Source organism: Meriones unguiculatus, chromosome 12 (assembly GCF_030254825.1).
Source record: "Meriones unguiculatus strain TT.TT164.6M chromosome 12, Bangor_MerUng_6.1, whole genome shotgun sequence".
NCBI lineage: Eukaryota > Metazoa > Chordata > Mammalia > Rodentia > Muridae > Meriones > Meriones unguiculatus.
The window spans coordinates 68,381,850-68,387,896 of NC_083360.1; positions in this window are offsets into that span (position 1 = coordinate 68,381,850).

Here is a 6,047-nt window from a genome sequence, read left to right on the forward strand (position 1 = left end):
CTTTTGTCTTCCTTCTTCTTCTTCTTTTTGTTTTAACAGCATTTTAGGTTATATTTACTCCAAGGCTGGTTTAGACAATGAAGTAAAATGAAACCCTTATTCATAGGTAAAGGGAGAGAGATTCATCTGGCATAAGCAAAGTGAAGTATACAGAATTTTGAGTGGACAATTTTACTGTGGTTTTTCTATATGAAATTTTCAGTCTGACACCATGAGCTTTAAAATACGCTGTTATGTTTTCCCCTCTAATATAACCTCTGATTACACAAATCTGGTATCTCTTGAGATTCCCTCCTGCAAATGCTAATACCAAAAGTTCTCACATTGTGTGAAACAATTCCTTCTTTGATTATTCAAAGCTATTCTCCTATCTGGTGTCCAAAGTATGCTTAACTCTAAACTTTAAACATCGTCCCTAAGCTTAAGAACAATTAAGCCAAAATAAGGTTTTAAGCAAGCAATGTTGACCCATATATGCAAGTCATGCCTAGGGGCCACTTGTTAACATAACCCTTGCCAGGTGTTAAAGTGCAGATTCCTGTGAGCCACCAAAAATCTGCTGTATTAGAGAGTTCCTAAGAATGAGCCCGAGAAATCCACAGGAAGAGCTGAGCCTGCTGCTTCTGCTGACACATACACACACACACACACACAGAACTTTGTGCAGTTTTAATAGTTTCACTTTGCATAAGAGATTGGTTAACTTTATTTGGACAATCTAAACTTCTACAAAATAGCCCTTCCTAGCACACAATTCCTCCTGGGGGTTGGGAGTGTTTTTTAGTGGTAGAACCTGTACCTAGTGCATGGATAGTTCCATCCCTAGACACCTGGTTCTGGTTGGGTTCAGTGATCATTTGAGGGAGTTAGGAGACTTGGGTAGTGGGGGACAAAACTGATAATGTGTTAAAAAACAATTAAAGAGTCCTTTGTGGTAAAAGTCTTTACATTTTCATAAGCAAGGCCAATATGCACTTTCTAATTTAAAAATAAAACTGGCTAAAAATGACTGTGATGCTAGAGCAAGATTTGTATAATTTCCCCACTCTATCACTTTTTCTTCTGGTTATGGTTGTGTTGAAATACAATGACTGTTCTGGGGCTCATGCAACAAGCAACTGTATTGAGAGGTGCTGAAGAGTGTCTTTAATTTTTCGTTCTTTTTAGGATGACATTGCTATTCGTTAGCACCAACAATTTTAAGTTCACGTGGGCTTGCTGATTACACTGACATAGCAGGAATTAGGATATGGCAGATCTGTTGAGGTCTAACGTTGGAGGAAAAACATTTATTCACAGCTTTTCTTGGGCTGTATTTTGCTTGTCATCCTAGGAGTGGGTCTTGCATTGACTCAAAGCGATGTTCTGTGTGATTTAGTAACTTCAAGATCACATTCTAATGGAGGGAGCTTGCATTAAAAAAAAAAAAAAAAAACAGAGAGAGAAGTCATCGCTGGAAAATTCCTGCTGGTCCCTTGAAGGCAAGCTGCACTTCAGACACAGAAGCGGAGAGGCAAGGACTCCTCCATAGCACCTGGCAGGGAATCTTGGGAGTGTGGTTTCCCTTTGTGTTCCTACAAATAAAACCACCACCTCCTTCCAAAAACAGCCTGAGTTGGTGCCATAGACATGTCCACTTGTCACATCTGAATGTGTCCAAGTCTGAGGCTTCCCCGTCCTGTGGAAGCCCCTTCCCTGCACCGCCTCTAACACCCACACTGTCAGTTACCACTATTTGTTTACCTCTTATCTGAGGATTTAGCCCTGAGGAGGAAATGAATCCAGAGGAGACTAAAACGGAAGAAGTGCTTGGGCAGCATGTGATGGTAGGAGGATCTAGGGTCTAAATTCTGGCTATTGGATCTTGTTTTGACAGCCAACTAAATCAGCATCATCTCTAGGAACTGGGAGGATTGAGAGGGAGGAGGCAGGGACCAATATCTGGTCTGTGTGGAGCTACCCACTGGTGCTCTTGCGAGTCTCAAGATGCCCAAATGAGCCTCTAAAAAATTAACTCTGGCAACCAGTGATTCTCAGTCTGAGTTCATTCAAATACCTCAGTATGAGTGTAGCAGCTGAAGTGGGATGGGGGTGAGCTAACCCAGAGGGGGCCAAGGCTGAGAGGGGACCATCATCTGAGAGCCTCAGAGATGGGTTAGAACAGCACAGTACCTTTCCTTAAGTCTGGTGAAGTAGCACCTTAGAGTTAAAGCCTGAGGCCGCAGCTCTGGACAGCTTTCCCAAACCTTAAAGCTACCTTCATAGAGATGAGACTCTCACAACTCAGTTCTATGACTCATCTTAACACTCTTAATTCATCCTCAATGGGCAGTTTTTATGGTGGTGGGCTTTGACAATGAAAAATGCTTACTAGTGATACTAGGTGAGACTAGTTTGTAAAACCCAAATGTATGTTGAAGACGGTAAATATCCCCCACTCTCCCAGTCTGAGGAAATCATTACAAAATTGTTTATTACACTTTATGACATACCTAACTTTGGGGTGTGGGAAGCATGGTGGGAACAGGCCTTTAATTCTAGCACTTGGCAGAGGCAGTCATGTCTCCATGAATTCAAGGACAGTCCAGTTTTCATAGGAAGCTCCAGGCCAGCCAAGGCTACATGGTGAGACTCTAGCTCAAAAACAACACAACACAAAACAAAACAAGACCAAACAAAAACAAACAAACAAAAAATTCCCTACATTTAGGTTAACTATTTTACATTGACTTAAATATATTAAATGTTCTACAAAAAAATACGTCAGTCAGAGAGGAAACATTCACCTGCAATCTTCCAGTAGCTGGGGCAGCAGAACAGAGAATAAAGGTTAATCTGGGCTACATAGGGTGACTATCTTAAAATCAAACAAACTTGGTGGCACAAGCCTTTAATTGTAGCACTCAGGAGGCAGAGACAGGCAAATTTATGTGGTTGGAGGTCAGTTTGACCCTACCTCCATACATAATAATCTCATCCCAGATTGCAGTTTGTAACATAATTTAACACCATAATATTGCTATAATTTTAGGCAACTTTCATTCTTCCTGTACTAATCTTCATCAGATATTTTCTTTCCGCAGGGTGCGGTCTACACAGAATACTGAACACAATGTAAGCATTTATAAAGCTCTTACCCTGAGCTATGAAATTGGGCATGCAGCTGTATTCATAGAGTGCTTGCCCAGCATTCAGGGAGCCCTAGGTTTGGTCCCCAGAACTATATAAACAAGGTGTGGTGTCCCACTGACAGGAATACCAGGAGGTATTCAGATGCTTATTTCTTATTTTTTTAATATAATTTTTTATTTATTAGTTTATTCACTTTGTATCCCCGACTGTAGCTCCCACCCTCATCTCCTCCCATTCTCGCCCTCTCTCCTTCCCTCCCTCATCTCGAAAGCCCCTTCCCCAGCCCACTGATAGGGGAGGTCCTCCTCCCCTTCCATCTGACCCTAGCCTATCAGGTTTCATAAGAACTGGCTGCATTGTCTTCCTCTATGGCCTGGTAAGACTGCAACCCCCTCAGCGGGAGGTTATCAAAGAGCCCCCACTGAGTTAATGCCAGAGACAGTCCCTGTTCCCCTTACTACGGAACCCACTTGGACACTAAGCTGCCACTGGCTACATCTGAGCAGGAGTTCTAGGTTATATCCATGAGTGGTCCTTGGTTGGAGCATCAGTCTCAGAAAAGACCCCTGTGCCCAGATTTTTTGGTTCTGTTGTTCTCCTTGTGGAGTTCCTGTCCACTCCATCCCCCTTCTTTCCTAAGATTCCATGCACTCTGCCCAAAGTTTGGCCATGAGTCTCAGCATCAGTTGCTTATTTCAAAACCTGTCTGGGCCAAACACCTGAGACCCTGTCTAAAAATTGTTTTCCTCACCTGTAATGTTACCTATAAAAGGCCATATTAGATACCAGCTGTGTGGAAATCTGAAATTACAGAAAATAATTTTTATATTTAAAAAATGAAAAGATACTCATTACTTACATAATTTGGAGTGCAGAAACACAGTATCACAGAAACTTCCAGGCTGGGATAAACCACCCAGAGGATCTAGGATATTCTAGCTAAGGGTTTTAGTTTGAGGTGGCCCAGGGTACTGTAGTGTGAAGGAACAAAAGAGATATCTGTCTGTTTCTTTGTTTTGAGACAGGCTTTCCTTGTGTACCCTTGGCTGGAACTAGCTCTGTAAACCAGGCTGGACTCAAACTCACAGAGATCCACTTGCCTCTGCCTCTCAGTGCTGATATTAAAGGTGTGTACCACCACACCAGGCTTAAGAGACATCGTTTATGAGTGAACACACTGGTCTAAATGTTCAGCTTTGCTATTTGCTATTAGAAAATATTTTTTTTCAGATGATTTATGTCACTTTATAAACAAGAGTGATCCTAATGTTAGGTATAATGGTGTTAATTTTCATCATAGTGATTTCTGGTATTAAATTGATATGAAACGGTTAGTCACAGGCCATCGCCTTTCTACACTAGGATGACAGTGATGTCTTAAAACTCCCAAAATAAAAATGCAAGTCTTTTTTAAAACAAAATACAACATCAAGTAGGATCATACATGTTGCAATACTGGTTTATGTCAACTGCAAGGCGCGGAGATACCTGCAAACTACAGGAAGAGGAGGAGCAGCTGGAGAGGGTTCCTAAAGCAATGAATAAAAAAGTATTTGGTAGAGGAGAACTTAGTGATGTTCAATAGAAAGGTGTATGGTGTGTGTGTTGGAGACTGAACCCAGTGCCCTTTGCGAACTACTGTTGAGTTGTATCCCCACTCCCACAGAGAATTTTATCAAACACATTTTCAGTCAAATAGGAATTTAAAAGTTCTAATGAGCACATCTACAGGAACTTTCAAAAACGTCAGTCTACTGACATCTTACATATTTGCATCAATAGCCAGTAATCTGTGTAAGGACTACCTAAAACGTACACTTCAGCCTCTGTGATTCAACATGATTAGCATCATGTAAGTTAGGGCATCCATGTTGTAATATGTAAACATGAAGCAGATAGCTATAAAAACATTGGTAATGAACACTTCAAATATTTCTATTAGTTTCAAATAGAAAGCAGAGAAATTGGACATACTTTTAGCACACATTCTATCTGTGCCATATGTTTTATTATCCAAATGCCTGTAGATAAATGAGCCTTTTACATAATGAAAGCACTTCTAGATAAATTTACAGGTAATTCCTGAGAATTGATCTTTACTTGTGGCAATAAACATTTTTATTCAGCAAACCTGTCTGTATTACTCCATGTGGTCTGCAGAGTGCATATTCTAAACTACAACATCTGATGCCATAAACTGATATTTTAACTTTGTGCTTCATTTTTGCTTCAAAGAGTCTGGGATTCCCTTGAATTATGTATGCAATACAGGATAACCTTGAAACCCAGATCCCCTGCCTCTATTGTCAGTCCATCCCCAATCCCAGTATTCCATCCTTCAGTGCTGGAGTTACAGGAAAGCGCCACCATATCCACTGCTGTCTCTTGGGGATGAAACCCAGGATTTTGCACATTAGGGAAACACTACACCTCCAGCCCTTTCTTTAAAGTGGCTGCAAGGTTGTGTTTCATATTCCTAAAACACACAATTATAACATTTACATATGCAAAAAATTCTACTTCCTAACCACAGATTCCCAAAGGCACCAAATTACTTGTATATAAGAATTTTGCAGGAAGAAATATTAACTAGAGTAATAAACAGCTTCTTAATAACAACCACACTAAATTCCACACATCACAAGGAATAGATATATGCTATACTGAAAAAAAAAATCAACATTAAGAAAGATGACTCCGATCCTGTGAATATTTTCAAATTAACCAAAATCAAAGCTAGCAACAAGTCACAAAATCCTATATAAATACTCTCTACTAACTTTTGGAAAAATTAAAAATTTTAATCCCCTTTAATCCCAAAACTGGGGAAGCAGACACAAGTTAATCTCTGAGTTGAAGGCCAGACTGGTTTACAGAGAAAGTTCCAGAACAGCCAGAGCACTATTCAAGAGAGT